Source organism: Chelonoidis abingdonii, chromosome 8 (assembly GCF_003597395.2).
Source record: "Chelonoidis abingdonii isolate Lonesome George chromosome 8, CheloAbing_2.0, whole genome shotgun sequence".
Taxonomy (NCBI): Eukaryota; Metazoa; Chordata; order Testudines; family Testudinidae; genus Chelonoidis; species Chelonoidis abingdonii.
The window spans coordinates 63,671,937-63,692,014 of record NC_133776.1 but is presented as its reverse complement, the minus strand read 5'-3'; the positions used below and the strand labels follow the sequence as shown (position 1 = coordinate 63,692,014).

General features: G+C 50.5%; 1 pseudogene; it reads right to left on the bottom strand.

Moving 5' to 3' along the window:
• Positions 1-3,335: 3,335 nt before the first annotated feature.
• On the bottom strand, positions 3,336-16,487 carry LOC116828180 (uncharacterized; annotated as a pseudogene).
• Positions 16,488-20,078: the final 3,591 nt, after the last annotated feature.

The window sequence follows — 20,078 nt, the reverse complement described above, 5'->3', positions numbered from 1 at the left end:
GGGGCAGTCAGGGGACAGGGAGAAGGGGTGGTGGGATAGGGTCCCTGGGGGCTACCAGGGAACAGGGGGGTTGGATGGGGCAGGAGTCCCCAGCGGGAGCAGACAGGAGGTGGAGGCTGTGTGACCAGAGCTGGAGGAGTCAGTACCCACTGCCCCACAGTCAGAGCTGGGGCCGCACGGCCAGGTTCCTGAAGTCTTGCTGCTGGAGTCTGCTGCCCAACCCCCCTCCCCACAACGTGGGTCAAGAAGTCACTTTGCTCCTGCAGCGTTGTGCCCCACCTCTCTCCAGAGGTGGTGCAGGATGGCACACCCAGGAGCAACAAGGAGGGAGGGGCTGATGCTTCCCCCACCCCCCATCACCACCCAGGAGGCTGTCGTGGCCACACAAAAAGCCCATGGTGGCCGCATTTAAGAAATGTTCCTCTAGACAAACCTGGGCACCTTTATCACTAAGATCTTGCCACCTTTACCCACAGATACCCTGTCGTACACTGGCAGAGAAATGTAAGCATTGGCAATAATAATTGTACTTAGGTGCATCACAGTCTCGTGCTTATGTCAGGCTTCTAGTGGCCTGACACAGCAATTGTCATTAGGTTGCTGAATGACAGAGGAGTTTTCTTGGGTTGTTCCAGACGCTGGAGATTGATCTGAAATTTCCATCAGTTTATCTGAAGTCCTAGAATTTTGATATTAATGGGCTTTTTCCCCTTCTGAGATATGATGCATCTTTGCCATCTTGCCAACATATAAAGGGGCGTCACACACAAACATAACGCTTCAGTCCCCCCCTCGGAAATGGGAAGGAATGTAAGCTTTGAAAGTTTCTTAGAAATGGGGACGTAGAGAGTAAAACCTCTACGAAGGGAGCTATTTCCTATCAAAATTTCATTTCTGACTTTTTCTGTGGAACTTGGAAGCCAACCCAAGAAAATGTGTGTACAAAGCTCTGTCTTTGGAGTCCATCGTTCTCCTCCTCATCCAGACAAAGTTAGACTTGCCTATTCTAAATCCATTTCAGGCATCTATGGTTGGGAAAGAGTATTTAATTTTTAGATGACTTAGATTCCCTTGAAAGACACTGCAGTGCTTGTATTCCCCATGAGACACCAACAACACTGCTAACTAGACATGAACTGGTATTCATTACTCAGATCAAAAACGTGTCATTTCTACTGAATAAAATTACAAACATCTTATATACGCTGGCCTCTGTTTGCTTGAACACTAGAATTTATTTGTGTATTTCACATTATATTAATGAACACTGTGCATATCATTGCTTTGCCTTTGCTCCAGCAGAATGGGGATGGAGGGAATTACCAGTTACACGCCCTGGGAAAACAACCGAGGCAAGAAGCTTAGAGGGTGACTTGATTACAGTCTATAGCAATGGTCTTGCACCATTGTTAGAATTTCTTTTGTGCTACAGGAGACAAGCCTTGTAAATATACACATGATTCATTGAAACAAATTCAAATAATACAACCACACACTTGCCTCCCAGAATGTGGTCAAACATACACCCTCACTTAGGGGTATCTCATTTCCTTTAGCCAACTGGTGAAGGCACAGCCACAGTTAGAGAGGTCCTGACTCAGCAGATCCTAAATGATCCCCCATAAATCTGGTCTTGAGAAGTGCTGCACATGATATAAAAGCATAGATAAGCTTCTGAAATGTTGGTTATTTTCTGCTAACTAAATATTTTCCACTTATATAGCAATCTGCATTCAAAAGGATCCCGGAATGCTTTGCAAACTAGATACATATGACATCCTCTGAAATGCAACCATCTCTGGGGAAGAAGACAAGACCCAACCTGCAAACAAGACACAACACCACAGTGGAGGTGAAGGGAGATTTTGGCCAAGGATCACAGGGCCAAACCTCTGCTCTCATTTAAACTGCCCGGGGTCTTTAATATCCATACAGACCAAACAGGACCTCAATGTCATAACTTGGCTCAGTCCTCCTCCCTGGACAGGCACTAGTATGTTGTGACTGGACCCAGCTTCTGGATCTACGTGCTCTTAAGCCAGCTGGGTCTGATCAGAGCTTGGTCACTGTACCTAGCTCTGAGTCTTTAAGGCACATTCCCAGGTAAGGCTTCATGTCTGAATCCCTTCCTTGGGACATGGGGCTCTGCAGCCCAGACACCTTAACCCTGAAACCAGTGCCTCAGCCTTCCTGAGCCCACAGGTGTTTATACACATTAGATCTGAGTTCCACCATTCTGAGCTTGATTAACCCTTTCAGGGACTACCTGGCAGGCAAGCAAGGAGCACAGGCTTAGCAAAGGAATTTCTTATCTACAGATGCTTTTAACCTTAAAAGCACTAGAGAGTTACAAATTTGGGGAGAAAAAACAAGAGTCCTGAATACACCCCCTAAGTCTGATCTTACCTTTCCTGAGAGTCCGAGGTTTGGCCAGAATCCATAGGCTAGGCAGTCCTTTCTGCCTTTCTTCTCCTTAGCCTGGTCACTTGGCATGTGGTGGTGGTATGTCCCCTGGCTCAGAAAATCACCAATCTTTGCCCTCTTTTTGCCCATGTGTTTCATCTAGAGGAATTCCAGGCTCCAGCCCCTCAAGAGACTTCTGGGTAGACAGTCATTCAAAGTCAATGGTGCTACTGATAGAAAACCCATTGTTCCACTAGAAAAGAGTCTTTCAACTTTGATGGCCCTTAATGGCTTTCTCATTGTCACATCTTTGAAGTGTCCTACAGCCGAGCGAGCGTGAACAGGACAGTCTCTAGAACAGACAGTCTTGTCAGGGCCAGGCTGGGTTTCAGCACAAACTGGGTGCCTTAATCCAATATGGAGGTTACAAGTAAAGGGAAGCCCACAATGAAGGTTACAATCAGAAATGGTGTTCACAGAACAAAAAGGAGTTCACAGTTTGACACAGACATATGCTCAATACATCACACTCCACTTTTAAGGCCTCATCCAAAAACCCCTATTATTAAATACCATGATGCTACGCCTGGATCTCAAGGGAACTTGCAGTGGCCAGAGTGAGCTGTATGGAGACCCTGTGCCTCTACAGTCCTTGCTCTCCAAGGCACTCTCTAGCATATAGAAAGCAGGAGTCCTCTCCCACTAGCCCCAAAATCGCTCTCAGTGGGTGCAGGAGTTCCACAATGCAGTGGACTTGGGTACCAAAGTTCATTCATACACCATCAGAATTAACTTTTGAGGGTAATCCCTGTGGGGTTGTGGAGGCAACAAAGGGCTGAAATTATAAAAGGGAAACATTTAGGTGGAATATCATGCTATGGATGAAGAGTCCAAAGAAGTGGAGAGAACTAATCCATGAGGAGAAAAAGTTATAAACAAGTTTTATTGGGATACAGAAAATAATTAGCACCAGTGGATATAACATATGAAAACAGTGTAAAATCAGGCCAGGGGATAAAATATTGATGACAATTCAGTGTGTACTTCAGGAAGGGTGATGACAGAGTTCACCATCTGCAATGCATCTTCTATACCAATTCACTGCACTGGGACTCTCACATTGCTAAAGTGAAACATCTCAAATTCCCACACTGGGCTAAATCAAAATCAACTTAAAAGTCTCAGATACATGCACCTCACTTTCTAGGTGAATGCTACAGACAAATTAGGACCCATTCTGCAATTGGTTCTGAATGGACAGACTCCTGCAGGAAGGCCCTGTGAAGTCAGTGGGTCTCTGCATAGGCACAGGGTCCTCCAACACGGATCTGATTGCAGGCTCAGGGCCTAAGTATGTGCCAGGAACAGATTTTGATCGGGTTTCTGGGATCGGTCTCTGGGATTGGCTCCTTCTTAAAAAGTACATTTTGAAAAATGTTTCCGTTATTCACGGAAGTCCGTTCCCCTGCCTTTTTTGGAAGCAATTAAAAGGGGAATGAAGTTATCACACTGGAACATGAAAACAATCAATAAACAAGTCAATATTTTATCTTCACCCAGAATGCTACCTAAGATCATTTAAAAATTCTGCAATGGAATCCAACATTAGGATATAGACAGCTAAAAATCAGTAATTCAGTCCCACTGAAACCATGATTTTGAAAAATTTTGATAGTGATCCCCCATTTTTTAACCCCAGGAGAATGGAGAGAGGCTAAAGAAAAAACAGATGTACCTACCAACTGTATTTAAAAATGTGAGTAAAAGGAAAAGAGAAACATCTAGCTACATGCTGTTCATCCTTATAATCCGCAGGAACTCCTGTTCATTCACTTCCCCATCTCCATCCACATCTGCTTCATCAATCATTTCCTGCAGGACAATAAGGATTCAGAGACCAGATTAGGTGGGCTCAGAGAAGACGGAATTCACCCGTTCACAGAGTTTCAGCACAAGGTCTATACAGCACTCAACATAGGGCTTAAATGGGACCTAAGCAGTGCATAAGTCTTGTGCTGGATCTCTACAAAGGGACAAACTGCACCCAGAAGAAGCACATTAAAGCAGATTAGGGAAGAGGAATGGAAAGCAAACAGGGTTTTATTCAAGCAGCTTTCACATCCAAAGTATTCAAAGCTCTTACCCTATTTCAAGCTATGTATTGGGTAATACAGTGTTAGGGAAGAAGTTCCTGAGGTATTGCAACAGTGTAAATCCAGAGCACTGCAACTCTGCTAAGCCACTGATGAGGACACAGTAAAGAGTCGGAGTTTACAAGCTGTAAGAAGTGGCTGCAATACTGTATGTGCTACTGAATCCTTTTACATGTTGAACTTTGTGCTCACCCAGAAAAGGGCTGTAAATGACAGACTAAGAAGGAAAAAAAAGATTGCCAGCAGGATTTTTCCTTATCCATTTTGTTATTAAGCACAGATTTCTTGTAATCATTTTATCAGCAAGACTCTCTATGGTCAGAAAATATACTACCGGTTCTGCTAATGTCCAGGCATGTTGGTCTAAATTCCTGGAGTTTGATCAATTGTAAAATTCCAACTGCTCTGTCTTTACAATGCATTACTGATGTGTGATGATTTTTATATAAATATATACAGCTGAGAAGCACTATCATGGTCTAAGTGGTGCAAAAAAGGAGAATCGCAAAGCCAAATGAGAGTAGCCATATACTACAAATGAAACAATGCTCTCATCAGATGAGATGTAACCATAACTGGCCATGATACATCACTTTGCATTGCCCCTTCATTGCATAGGAACTAAAAAAAGTGAATGACCTTTCTGGAAATGGGAAAGACTCCTAAAGCAAATAGAAAGGTAAGAAAGGGATGTTCCAGTCTTGTCATCTATTAGGCGGATGATTATTGCTTATCAGCATTAAGTAACAAATAATTTGTCACAGCAGATCCTCTGTGTGTGAAATCCAATATCCTACCTCCCTCTCTGGCCAATATTTGATGTTTCAGATGAAGGCAGAAATCTCCTCTCCCCACTTGTAACCCACACACCTCCTGGATGTGATATTCTGTCCCATTCTAGTGGCACCAAGACCACTTAGGCTTTGTCTACACTACACAGCTTTTAGCTAAAATTCGTACAGTTTAGCCGCTGTTTGTTGGCTCTCCTGCCAACAAAAATCTTCCACCCTCAACGAGCAGTATTTGCGTTGTCAGCAGGAGAGTGCTCCTGCAGACAACGGGTTGTTCACACTTGCACTTGTCGTGGTAAAACTTTTGTCATTCAGTTATCAGTATAGACATAGCCAGAGAGAAAGAGAGGAAGATTAAGGCAGGGGTGGGCAAACTTTTGGGTCCGAGGGCCTCATCTGGGTAGAAAAATTGTATGGCAGGCCACGAATGCTCAGGATATTGGGGTTGGAGTGCGGGAGAGGATGAGGGCTCTGGCTGGGCGTGCAGGCTCCAGGGTGGGGCCAGAAATGAAGAGTTCAGGGTGCAGGAGGGGGCTGGGATGGAGGGGGAATGCAGGGGTGAGGCCTCTGGTTGGGGGTGCAGGGCTGAGGATGTGGGGTTTGGGGTGTAGAAGGGTGCTCAGAGCTGGGACTGAGGGGTTCGGAGGGTGGAAAGGGGATCAGGGCTGAGGCAAGGGGTTGGTGCACGGGGGGCGGGGGGAGACAAGGGCTCTCGCTGGGGATCCAGGCTCTGGGGAGGGGCTGGAATGAAGGTTTTGGGGTGCAGGAGGGTGCTCAGGCTGGGATCGAAGGGTTTGGAGGGCAGGAGGGGGGGATTGGGGCTGGGGCAAGGGGTTGGGCCACGGGGGAGAATGGCTCAGGGGTGCAGGCTAAGGGTGGTGCTTACCTCAAGCAGCTCCCTGAAGCAGTGGCATGTCCCCCCTCCAGCTCCTACGCGGAGGCATGGCCAGGCAGCTCTGCTGCACACTGCCCTGTCTGCAGTCTCTGCCCCTGCAGTTCCCATTGGCCATGGTTCCCGGTCCAGGGGAGCTACAGGAACAGCACTTGGGGCAGGGACAGTCTGCAGAGCAGAGCCCCCTGGCTGCCCCTACGCATAGGAGCTGGAGAGGGAACACATGTCCCTGCTTCTGGGAGCCGCACGTAGCAACCCTCAACCCTGCTCCGCAGCTGGAGCACTGGCAAGCCCCAGACATCATTCCCCAGTGGGAGCTTGAGGGCTGGATTAAAATGGCTGGTGGGCTGGATGCAGCCCAAGAGCCATAGTTTGCCCACCACAGGATTAATGAGTCTTAGGGCGACCAGACAGCAAGTGTGAAAAATCGGGATGGGAGTAGGGGGTAATAGGAGCCAATATAAGAAAAAGACCCAGAAATCGGGACTATCCCTATAAAATCAGGACATCTGGTCACCCTCATGAGTCTGCTCTACAGCCTTAGCTAATAGCCAGATGGCTTTTAGCTCATGCAGCAGAGTAGTGGTCTCAAACTCAATTTATCTTAGGGCCAGTGCCAGTCCTCAAATACTCCCAGCCGGCCAATAATGTCACTAAAGATGGTGTTCACACCACCTCCCAGCCCATTTCCCAACATTTTCCCTCACTCCCTTGGCTTCATATTGCCCTGGCTGACTCTGCTCGGTGACTAGTGATGCTGCCTCCATGGCTGACTCTGCCCAACAACTAATGATGATACCTCTGCCCCCTCCCCCAGCCAATGGGAGCTGCGGGGGCGCGGTGCCTACAGCAGACAGCCAGCTGCCTGGCTGCATGGGTCTCTGTCCTCTGTGGCTCTGCTGGCAACAGCAGGAATAAGGAACTGCTTGCAGGGAGCAGAACTGCCCAAAGTGAATGACGCATTGCCTAGTGCAACCCCTGGGAGGGTCCCAGGAGCAGCAGGCTGGAGCAACGTTGGGGGGAGGGGCATGTGAATCTGTCCTGCCCACTCCCCTCCCGCACTGCGCCAGCAGCCATAAGGGCCAGATGAAAGAACTTTTTTAAAAGTTTACGCAGGTCGCAGTGGGGAGGTTCTTGGGCCACAGATGGCCAGCAGCAGGGCCAGCTCTAGGTTTTTTGTCACCCCAAGCAAAAAATGTTGGCTGCCCCTCACCCCAGCCCTGGGCTGTCACCCCCCTTCTCCCACCACCACCACCAACAGTGCCCTCCCTCACCCGCACCCCCTGCCATGGGCTCTCTCTTCCTCCCTCCATTCACACTCCCTGCTGCCCCACTGCTGGGTTCTCCTTGCCCCAGCCCTGGGCTCCCTCTACCAGTGTTGACTCCGCCCACTCCCCTCTCGCCTCCAGCCGGTCCAGCACTGGAAGGGTCGGGGTAAGCAGCGGGGCTCCCGGGCCGCACCTCAGCCCAGGGTCCCTCCAGCTAGGGCTCCCACCTCCAGGACTGGCCGGGACCTGGGAGGGCAGAGCCAAGAGACCACCCCGGCAGTGGGCTGAGGAGCCAGGGCAGGGTAGCCCAAGAGGAAGCGGAGCCCCGGAGAGCGGGACACGGGCCCCGCTTGGCAGCACCCTGTCCTCAATGGCCCCACTGCTGCTGCTGCTTCTGACCGATCTGCTGCAGTCCCTAGGCGGCTCGGGCCGCTTCGCCCAGCCCCAGCTGCAGCACTAGGGGGCAGCCGCCCTGCAGCATCTGCAGGCGGCTCCGTGTGCCTTGCAGGGTGGCCCCCAGCCCGAGTGTCCCCACTCAGAGCCTACCTGGCCCAGCCGCAAGGTGCAGGCACTGCTCCCCCACGGCACGAACTGCAGTGAGCCCAGGGCGCCCCCACACACACGACATGCTGCTGCTGCTGCCAGGGCCATCTCTAGGCTTTTGCAACCCAAAGCAAAAAAAAAAAAAAAAAAAGGCCGGAATGCTGCCCCTGAAAATGTGCTGCCCCAAGTGCATGCTTGGTTTGCTGGTGCCTAGAGCCAGCCCTGGCCTGTGGGCCGGGACTTTGAGACCCCTGCAGTAGAGGCTCATGCACTAAGCTTCAGAGGCCCCAGGTTCGATCCCACCTGCTGACAACCGGGGTCTGTCGGTGTTATAAGTGGGGGTTCATCTGGGATTTGAACTGGGAAGTCTCTGAAGCTCAGGACATGCTTCCTCAATTAGTAGAAGTATGTAACCCACACACCTCGTGGGTGTGATGTTCTGTCCCATCTAGTGGCACTCAGATGACTTAGAGCAGTGGTCACCAACCCATCGAACATGATTGACTGGTCGATCCTGGGGACTCTCTCAGTCAATTGCAATCTCTGGTGGTGTAGCAGGGCTGCTGCTAAGGCAGGCTCCCTGCCTGCCGCAGCCCCACGCCACTCCTGGAAGCGGCCAGTATGCCCTCACAGCCCTGGGGGGTGGGGTGTGACGGGGTCTCCGCGTGCTGCTATTCCTACTTGCAAGCACCACCCCCACAGCTCCCATTGGCTGGGTATGGGGAACTGTGGCCAATGGGATCTTTGGGGGGGGTGCCTGCAGAGAGGGGCAGTACGCAGAGCCACATGACCTTCCTCCCAGGGGCCGCAGAGGCGTGTTGGCCCCTTCCAGGAGCAGTTTGTGACTGGGGCAGGCAGGGAGCCTGCCTTAGCCTCTCTGTGATACCAACTGGGAGCCGCTCGTGGTAAATGCCATCCGGTGGGAGGCCACACCCCAATCCTCAGGCCTGACCCCCCTACCAGAGCCAGCACTCCCTCCTGCACTCCCTCCTGCACTCCAAACACCCTCCTACACCCCAATCCCCAGCCCTGACCCCCCTCCCAGAGCACCCCAAACCCCCTCCCAAACCTCAATCCCCTGCCCCAGCCCGGTGAAAGTGAGAGAGAGTCGGGGAGAGTGAGCAATGGAGAGAGGGGGATATGGAATGAGTGTGACAGGGCTTTGGGGAAGGGACGGGGCTTCAGGGAAGGGGTGGGATAGATCCTGGGTTGCCCTTAAATTCAAAAAGTGATCTTTGGCATAAAAAGGTTGGAGACCACTGACTTAGAGAGCAAGAGATTAATGAGTCTGCTCTACAGCCTTAGCTAATAGCCATATAGCTTTTAGCTCATTCAGAAAGGCTCATGCACTAAGCTCCAAAGGCCACAGGTTTGATCCTGCCCACCAATGACCGTGGTTTGTCAGCATTACACACTCACAAACTAGTAACGAGAACGTGCCACTAGGAAGGTAAAATGTTTCAGAACATTGCACAGTTCCTCTAATAGTTAAATTAATCTTCCATGAAACAAAGACTCATGTCAACATTGTGCAGGGACAAAGAGATGTAGATTACAAACCTGCAGCTCCTCATCTGTGAGGTTTTCCCCAATCTCACCAGCCACACGTTTGAGATTTTGGAAAGAGATTTTGCCAGTTCCATTGTCATCAAAGAGCTTGAAGGCTTTCAGAATGTCCTCTCTGGATTCTGGCTCAGACTTAACAAAGAAGTGCAGAACAATGATATGCAAAGGTGAAGGTGATCCACCAGAATTCTAACATCCCTTCTCATGCACATTATTAAGAATCTAAGCTAAGAGGATATCTTGGATGGCACCTGGCCACTGCAGAGTTCACTTGTTGCCACTATTTTACATTTGTCATTCTCTTTTGTTATTTAAGGAAAAGCCATGAACAAAGTTGCAAGAAGAGTCTGAGAGACCAGGACTGGAATATCCTAGTAGTGGTCCAAATTCAGACTGAGGTTGATTAGATCTACTCAGGGAAAGGGCAGGTGTCAGAGATGGCACAACAGGTAGGCTGAAGTGTTTCAGTGGGTCTTACATAAGGATTCTCTATGGATGTTAAATTGTTCCTGTTTGTTTATCACTTGTTTGTTCATGATTGTCTTTAGCAGCCAACCTGGCTTCTCCTCTCTCTCTCTTTCCAATATTATTGAATTCTGGTTAGTATTTTGAATTGGAAATACTGGACTCTCTTAGGTCCTAAGTGCTCTAAATTCCCATCAAAGCCCTTCATATTAAGGATGCCCAGGACTTTTGTGGCTAACCCGATTCACATACCATTTTCTGAGTCATCGCATACAAAAAGGAATCAAAGTTGATCTTCCCCGACCCTTCCTTATCAACTTCTGATATAATTTTCTTCATCTCTTCTTTCTTGGGTTCATACCCAAGGGCCCTTATGGACACCTGCAAACATGGAAAACATGGAAAATAGGCTGGCAATGCAAACAGAAGCGAAGAGCAGGAGACAATTGAAACCACGTTGCACGTCATGAAAAAAAAATGGGGATAGTGCTACTGCAAGTCAAATAATAAACGGTAGCAAGGCAACGGACCTGACACAGAGCAGGTGTCCCAGATGGCCTGCACTGCATGTGGAGCAGTTATTCCAGACTAGACCCTGATGTCTTTGACCTTATACATTTGCTTTTTGGCATTCAGAGTTAAAGCATCCAGTTTACAATACCAGTGAATGATACTATACTACACCAAGCCCTGAGTCTCTCTGCCAATTTTTGAAATTTCAAATACTCCTTCCCCAAACCCCCACCCCAGTTTAAAATGCTTTTCTCTCCTTTGCTTCTGTGTGACAGTCCCAGATACACACAGGGGAAACTGATTTACCAGGCAGAGGAAACACTGAAACTGACTATTCCCAAATTGTTGTCAGAAGCACTATGTAAACAAATTGGGAGGTGGAGGGGGTGGGAACAGAAGAAAATGTTTTTCCTTCTCTAATCTGTTCAATTACACTCACCTTAGGTGATTTATATAACAGAAGTAGGTCTCATATTTTCAGACAGAAATGTGACTTTTAAGTGGCCAGTGTCCTTTAAATAGTGTATGAAAGAGAGACAAAATTTAGTGTTGGTGAAACATGCCAGATCAACAGCCCTGAAGGCTGAATCTGTTTATCTGGAACATAGAAACAGACACAGAATAGACTGCATCAGTGCAGACTTCTATGATCCTGCCTTTCCAATGTGCCTCAAACTTTCACTGGAGGGACTACTGCTAAGAGGTCTGAGCATGTTCAGTCTGCAAAGTCCATTTAAACTGGCACCTCTGCTGAGATGCCTACAAGATCAATTAATGCCACCTATGGTGTGGTTCTCTATTGTGACTGGGATACCAGGACTGAGACTCTACACAATTTATTTCACTCTACAAAATTTATGCCATCAAATGGCAATGCCTTTCAGTCACTATTGCCTTGCGTTGGATTTGAACCAGCAATCTGGAAGTGAAAAGCACTTCATCCCGTTCCCAGGCCTTTGAAGCATCTAATCCCCTCTAACACCTACCAATTATAGATGATTAGGGAAAATTTATTTCACCAGTACAGGTTATATACACAGACAGAGAAAAAGAAAGTGTGTTTCATTTTTACTGCAGTATTACCTCTTAGTTGTAAAGAATCACATAAAGTATATTATGCATCAGTACCTGGTTTCTGGGAACCTCAGAATAAACTTGGGGATTGGTCCTGCTTTGAGCGGGGGTTGGACTAGATGACCTCCTGAGGTCCCTTCCAACCCTGATATTCTATGATTCTAAGAAAGTTCCTGCTGTATAGACTATATTATCTTGGTGCAGCAAATGTGAATGCGAAAGAAGAGACCTTTAATTTGGATATGAAACAAAGTGGTTTGCATGACAGTCGAAGGAGATTTCTTAGGGTATGTCTACAGTATGAAATTAGGTCAAATTTATAGAAATCGATTTTTAGGAAGCAATCAGTCGATTGTGCGTGTCCCCACTAAGCGCATTAAGTCGGCGGAGTGTATCCACAGTACCATGGCTAGCGTCGACTTTCAGAGCATTGCACTGTGCGTAGCTATCCCACAGTTCCCGCAGTCCATTGGAATTCTGGGTTGAGCTCCCAATGCCTGATGGGGAAAAAACATTGTTGTGGGTGGTTTGGGGTACATGTCGTCAGTCGCCCCTCCCTCCGTGAAAGCAAAGGCAGACAATCGTTTTGTGCCTTTTTTCCGTGCAGACGCCACACTGCTTTCAGCAGACAGTGCAGTAGGACTGCTAACCGTCGTCATCCAACCACTGCTTCTGCTGCCAGTCTGCTCTCCTGGTGCCATGAATCGACCTCGCAGGTTCTCTCGTTATTCTTTACAAATATCTGTTCTCATGGCATCCCGTCATCATCCGCTGCTTCTGCTGCAACTCTGCTCTCCTGCTCGTGTCTCCATAGCAAATTTCCATGTTGTCTGTCATGGGCTCCCGGGAACATGTGTTCTTCCTTGAGAAATGTGTACGGTGCTAAATGTCATCCTTCACCACTTCCACTGCAACTCTGCCCTCCTGCTTTCCTGGTGCCATAAATCCACCTCGCAGGTCCTCTCGTCGTTCAGTATAAATATCTATTCTCATAACATCCATTGCCATCCACCACTTCTGCTGCAACTCCGCTCTCCTGCTCTCCCTCAGACGCCATACCATGGCAAGCATGGAGCCCACTCAGCTCACTGCTACTGTTGTGATGAGGACATGGACAGAGACTTTTCTCAAAGCACAGGCCCTGGCAATTTGGACATCATGGTGGTAATGGAGCAGGTTCATGCCGTGGAACGCTGATTCTGGGCCCGGGAAACAAGCACAGACTGGTGGGACTGCATAGTGTTGGTGTACTGATGTTCCTTTCGATGCGTAAGGCACTTTCATGAATTTTTGTGACTTGCTTTCCCCTGCCCTCCTGAGCGCAAGAATACCAGGATGGAGAGCAACCTCAAGTTCACAAGCGGAGGGCGACTAGCCCTCTGGAAGCTGCATGCCAGACAGCTACTGGTTCATCGGGAATCAATTTGGAGTCGACAAAGCTACTGTGGGGTTGACTGTCGATGCACGTAACCAACCAAGCATTGAGCTGCTGGCTATCAAGGGTATAGACTCTGGGAAATATGAGCTATAGTGGATGGCTTTGCTTGCATGGATTCCTAACTGTGGTGCGGTGATGACAGAACGCATATTACCTATCTTGACCGGACCACCTGGCACAGTACATAAATGGCAGGATAGTTTCAATGGCCTGCAGATGGTGGTCCAAGGGACGTTTCACCCAACATCAACGATGGGATGGAGCGGAAGTACATGATTGCTCATCATTCAGAATCTGGTCCTGTTTGAACCGCTGCAGAAGGGACTACTTCCAGAACAGAAAATTCTTGTTGGGCTGAAATGCTGAGTTATCCTTGGGACCCAGGCTACCCCTTAATGCCATGGCTCATGAAGCCGTACACAGGCACCCTGGACAGTAGTAAGGAGCAGTTCAACTATAGGCTGAGCAAGTGCAGAATGGTGGTAGAATGTGCATTTGGACGTTTAAAAGCGCACTGGTGCAGTTTACTGACTTGCTTAGACCTCAGCAAAACCAAAATTTTAATTGTTATTGCCACTTTGCTGTGTGCTCCACAATATCTGTGAAAGTAACGGGGAGACGTTTATGGTGGGATGGGAGGTTGAGGCACATTGCCTGGCCGATGATTACGCGCATCCAGACACCAGAGTGATTAGAAGAGCACAGCAGGACACGCTGCACATCAGAGAAGCTTTGAAAACCAGTTTCATGACTGGACAGGCTACGGTGTGACAGTTCTCTTTGTTTCGCCTTGATGAAAATCCATCCCCTTGGTTCACTCTACTTCCCTGTAAGCCAACTGCCCTCCCCACTTTGATCACCACTTGCAGAGGCAATAAAGTCATTAGTGTTTCAAAATCATGCATTCTTTATTAATTCATCAGACAAATAGGGAGATAACTGCCAAGGTAGCCCAGGAGGGGTGGGGGAGGAGGGAAGGACAAGGCCACACTTCAAAACGTATTGAATGTCAGCCTTCTGTTGTTTGGGCAATCCTCTGGGGTGGAGTGATTGGGTGCTTGGTGTGCCCCCCCTCCACGTTCTTTGGCATCTGGTTTTGGAGGCTATGGAACATGGGGAGGAGGGCGGGCAGTTACACAGGGGCAGCAGCGGTGGTCTTTCCTCCTGCTGCCTTTCCTGAATTTCCACCAGACACCGGAACATATCAGTTTGATCCCCCAGTAGCCTCAGCATTGCATCCTGCCTCCGCTCATCTTGCTCCCACCACTTCTCTTCTTGCTCCCGCCACCTTTCATCTCGTTGATCTCTTCTGTCCTCGTGTTCATCTTCTGCTTTCCTGGACTCTGACATTTGTTTGCCTCCTCACATTCTGCTGAGTTCTTTCAGTGCAGGAGAACTGCATGAGCTCAAAGAACATTTCATCATGAGTGCTTTATTTCGCCTTCTTATCTGCACTAGCCTCTGGGATGGAGATTATACGGAGATCGTTGAAACATTTGCAGCTGCGGGAGGAAAAAAGGGAGAGTAGTATTTAAAAAGACACATTTTAGAGAACAATGGGTAGACTCTTTCACGATGAACCAAGCTGTTAACATTACATAGCACATGTGCTTTGGGTACAAGGTCACATTGTGCCTCTTATATTGAGGGCCTGAAGGTTTGGTGTGAGAGATCACACACGCAGGGCCGGGCAACAGAATTCGGCTTGCAGGCAACCATGGTAAGTCACAGTCCTTCAGCTTATTCAACCTTCATAACATGTGGGAATGCTTTCAAACAGCAGCGGCCTCCTTTCCCATACCAAGCACCCGTCGGGTTGGCCATTTAAAAGGAGGGGCTGTACTGGCCGCGAATGCATCCCAAGTCTTCAGGGCAAATTAATCATTAAACAGGTTTGCTTTTAAACCATGCATTATATTTACAAAGATACACTCACCAGAGATGCCTTCTCAAGCTTCATAGTCCGTGAGCTTGGATTGGGAGGGTATTGTCTCCAGGGTGATAAACAGTTCCTGGCTGTTGGGGAGAATGGTTTCTCTGCTTGCGTGCTGTGCGCTATCCTCATCCTCCTCCATCTCCTCATCTTCCTCTTTCCCAAAATCCTCATCCCTGTTGTGTGGTACTCCCCGCTTGCAGGTGTCCATGGACAGGGGCAGGGCCCCCCTTTAGAATCTCATCATAGAAGCGGTATGTCTGTCGCTCTGACCCGGAGCAGCCGTTTGCCTCTTTGGTAGGCTTGCGTGAGCTCCTTAATTTTTACATGGCACTGCTGCGGGTCGCTGTTGTAGCCTCTGTCCATCATGCCCTTGTAGATTTTTTCAAATATTTTGGCATTTTGTCTTTTGGAATGGAGTTTTGATAGCACAGATTCATCTCCCCAAACAGCGATCAGATGCAGTATCTCCCGTTCGATCCATGCTGGAGCTCTTTTGCGATTCTGGGACTGCATGGTCACCTGTGCTGATCAGCTTGCCATGCTAGTCAAATAGGAAATGAAATTCAGAAGTTCCTGGGGCTTTTCCTGTCTACCTGGCCAGTGCATCTGAGTTGAGAGTGCTGTCCAGAGCAGTCACAATGAAGCACTGTGGGATAGCTCCCGGAGGCCAATACCGTCGAATTGCATCCACACTACTGCAAATTCTACTCGGCAATGTCGATTTCAGTGCTAATCCCCTCGTCGGAGAGGAGTACAGAAATGGATTTTAAGAGCTCTTTAAGTCAACAAAAATGGCTTCATCATGTGGACGGGTCCAGGGTTAAATCAATCTAATGCTGTTAAATTCAACCTAAACTCGTAGTGTAGACCAGGGCTTAGACTCTAACCCACAACCTCAGAACTGAGTTTCTGGATCCATGTCCCTGATTTGTCTGGTGAGCTATGCCCCAAAGAGTGATGTTGGAGAAGAAAGGGGCAGCTGGCAGGGGAGCCAGTAGCAGTCAGGTGAGAAGAATGGAGCTGGAGGAAACCCTCTCTTACCCAAACCTCTGAGTTTTCTAGAATACACGAGTTTTTAGCATTGAAAGCTACAGCACTAGATCTGTTTTACCATCTACTGGTCTAGGCCTTTTTGCAACAAGCACACAGTGTATTTGTGATTTCTTGCTTGCCTTCAAGTCCTTCACATCAACAGTACCAGTGCCATCGGTATCAAGCAAATCAAAGGCCTCTCGCAACTGCTGTTTCTGTTCTTCAGTGAGCACTAACTTGGGTGCCACCTTCTTCTTCCGGGTCGCTGCCCCTTCCATCACTTTCTTGGGGCTGGAAGCCTTGGAAACATTAGTAGAACAAGAGACCACGTGAATGAGTAGCATAAGGGACCCAGCCTGCCTGCTGCACCCTATCTCACAAAGGGCACCTCCCACAGTATGTCTACACTACATTATAAACCTGGGTCTGTGGGACCGGAGCTTGTGGACTCAGTTTCCAAGCCCACACTTGAGCATCCACACTGCACTGTAAACTGGGCTTAGAATTACTGGACTTGGGTCTCACAGCCATGCTAATGCATCCATACTGCACTATGCAGACCTTCTGAATCAGATCTGCCTCTTGAGTTGCATCCACACTGCAAAATGGCAGGGCTTGGACCCAAGTGTCAGGGAGACTTTGGCCCTGGCCTACCCCCACTAGCAGGACCTAGGACCCAGGTCTAGACTGCTCACTTCTTCTTAGCAGATGCGCAACATGCCTCAGGTGGCACGTGACCAGGATTCACCGAATTTGGTCCACTGGTTGGATCATTAGCTTCACTCCAGCTTAGGCCGGGTACTGATGGAGAGCATGAGGTGAATGCTGATCCAGGCTCCCCAGAGCACTCACTGACTACAGTGACCATACATCCTGTTTTGGCTAGCACAGTTCCCTTTTTAAGCTCTGTCCCAGACATCCTGATTTTTTTTGGCAAAACTGGGCATTTGTCCCGTTTGCTCTTGCCAAGTGATGATCAGTTGGAAAGAGCGAACAGGACAAATGCCCAGTTTTGCCCCCCTAGTGAGGTGTGGAAAAACATTCAGGGGAGAAGTGAGCGGCAACGCCAGCCCCGCATAGTGGAGCTTGGGTGAGCAGCAATGCCAGACATCTCGGGCCAGCCCCACACGGGGGCATGGGAACCCCCTAAGGCCAGCCCCATACAAGGGAGGGGGACAACCCTAAATACCACATAGTGTCTTGATTTCCCTTTAGGAAATATAGTCACCCTCATCCTATCACTGACTCAAGTCAGACCGATGTGTGTGTGGAGGGCAGGGGGCTGGGGCTCCAACCAGTACCAGATTTACCATGGCACCACTGGCACCACGGTGCTGGGCCCACAATCCAAAGGGGCTCCGGCCTGGACTGCTCTTCTCCCCCTCTCCCCACCACTCTCTCCTGCGGGGGCAGAAGCTTGATGCTGCCTGCTCCTGCTCCAGCAGGGCAGGCTCTGTCAGCAGCCAAGCTCCTCCCCCACCTCTTCCCCGGAGCGTGCTACATTCCCTCCCCTCCCCTCTCCCTGCCGTTGATCTGCTGTTTGCCAGCAGGAGGGAAGAGGAAGAATGGAGCCTCAGCACAGCTCGCTGCTCCCAGGGGGAGAAAGGGTGAAGGTGGGGCCTTCAGGAAGAGGCTGGAATCGGGGCATACCCCCTCCAGCCCCCTGCCGTGAGCAACCCCATTACCCCAGCCCCTGTCCACTCTGACTCCTGCACGCCCAACACACACCCCTAGCCCCTGCACCTCCCTCACACGATCTCAGCCCCCTGCTCTGTCCCTCACGCCCCTCACACACACCCAGCCCCCTGCCCTGACCCCTGCACCCCCTCACACGTCCCCAGCCCCCTGAATCCCCCCACACACCTCCCCAGGCCCCTTCCCTGACTCCTGCACCCCTGCACACCTCCTCAGCCCTGACTCCTACACCCCACACATCCCCATCCCCACCCTGAGAACTAAACAGGAGCTCCTGCACACACACACCCCATTTCCACCTGCACCCCTCGCACCAAACAGAGCTGCCCCAGGTAAGCGCTCCACACCCCAACCTCCTGCCCCAACCCTGAGCCCCCTCCCTCACCCTAGCTCCTGGCCAGACCCCACACCCCAACTTATTTTGCAATTTTTTAATAAAGCACTCTTATCCAAAGCACTTTACAGTAGTAGTATTTGGAAAGATCATTAAGTGGTCTGTCGAGACTCTCCGTGATTTTCAAGTGGTCTGTGGAAAAATAAGTTAAACTCAAGAACAATCAAGGTACCTCACTTTATTTTCATTTACTTGCTATTACTTATAGGAGGAGGATGAAGAAAAAAAGGATGAAAAAACAGGGGCAACGGAAGATGAGAGAATGTTCTTTTTCTCCTTCCACTAGGGTTGCGAACTTTCCAATGGCACAAAACTGAACACTGCTGCCCGACTCCCAGACCCGCCCCTGCCCTTCCCCAAGACTCCACCCTGCTAGCTCCATCCTCCTCCCTCTGTCGCTCACTCTCCCCCACCCCCATTCACTTTCACCAGGCTGGGGCCAGAGGTTGGTGGGTGGGAGGTATGGGCCCTGGGTTCGGGATTGGGCTTTGGGTGGGGCCAGAAATTAGGGGTTCAGGGTGCATGAGAGGGCTCCAGGCTGGGGGGGATTGGGGTGTGGGAAGAAGTGAGGGCTCTGGCTGGGGGTGCAGGCTCTGGGGTGGGGCTGAGAGGTTTGGGGTGCAGGAAAGGGCTCTGGGTTGAGGTAGGGGGCTGGGGAGGGGGGGCAGGCTCCAGCTGGGGGTATGAGCTATGAATTGGGAACGGGGATGAGGGGTTTGGGATGCAGGAGGAGACTCAGGGCTGGGATGGGGGGTTGGGGTGCCGAGTCCCAGTGGCGCTTATCACAGCTCCCAGGAAATTGCCACAAGGTCCCTGAAGACCTAGGACATGGGTGGCCTCGGAGGTTCCGCGCGCTGCCCTCGCACCTGCAGACACAGTCCCCACAGCTCCCATTAGTCATGGTTCCTGGCCAGTGGAAGCTTGGAGCCAGCACTAAGGGTGGGGGCAGCGCGCGGAGCCGTCCTGGCCACCAGAGCCGGCTTTAGGACATGCGAGGCCTGATTCGAAAGAACTGCCACCAAAATGCCGCCGAAGACGGCGGCAATTCGGTGGCAGCTCAATCAGTTGCTGCTGTTTCCTGCGGCGCTTTGGCGGAGGGTGCGGGGCCCGATTCCCAGGAATCAGGGAAATCACCCTAAAGCCAGCCCTGCCCTGCTGGCCACCCATGTGTCCAGGGGCTGCACGGACCTGGCAGCCACTTCTGGGAGTCACATGGAGCTAAAGCAGGCTCCCTGCCTGCCCTAGCCCCGGGCTCCCCTTGCGCCACCGACTGGACTTTTAACGGCCAAGATCCCTTTATGACCAGCTGTTCCGGTCAAAAACTGGACACCTGGCAACCCTATCTTCTGCTGCGGCCCCACGCTGGGGGAGCTCTTCCTCTCCACCACGGCCCGGCTTCTGCGGGCTACGGGCAGGACAGCAGTGAGGAGCAAGTGGGGATGGCGCCACGTGGGAAGGGAAGAATGGGGCAGGGGAAGGGGCGGGAAAGGGTGGGGCTGTGGGAGGACCAGAGGCAGGGCTATGAGGGAAGGGGCGGGGCCGTGGAGGAAGGGTGGAATGGGGCAGGGCGGGGCCAGGGTTGCGTTGCGTTGCTCCCCTCACTTGCTCCGGCCCGGGGCCCCAGGAGACCTTACTCCGCCTCTGGACACGCTCACCGAGCCGTGTGGACGCAGCCCAGAGACCGGGGACAGGGTCCCGTATCTCCCCAGCGCCACTCACCATCCCGCGCGCTCGCGGCAGGCGCAGCAGGCCGACAACAATCCCACCCCACCCCATTGGCTAATCCCGTCCCTGCCGGTACTATGGCAACGGAAGGCGGAAACCACTCTGCGTAGCGATTGGCTGATGGACGAAGTGGGCGGGGTGTCTGAAGCGGCGCTGACTGGCCGAAGCGGCGGTGACGCACGTTAGGGAG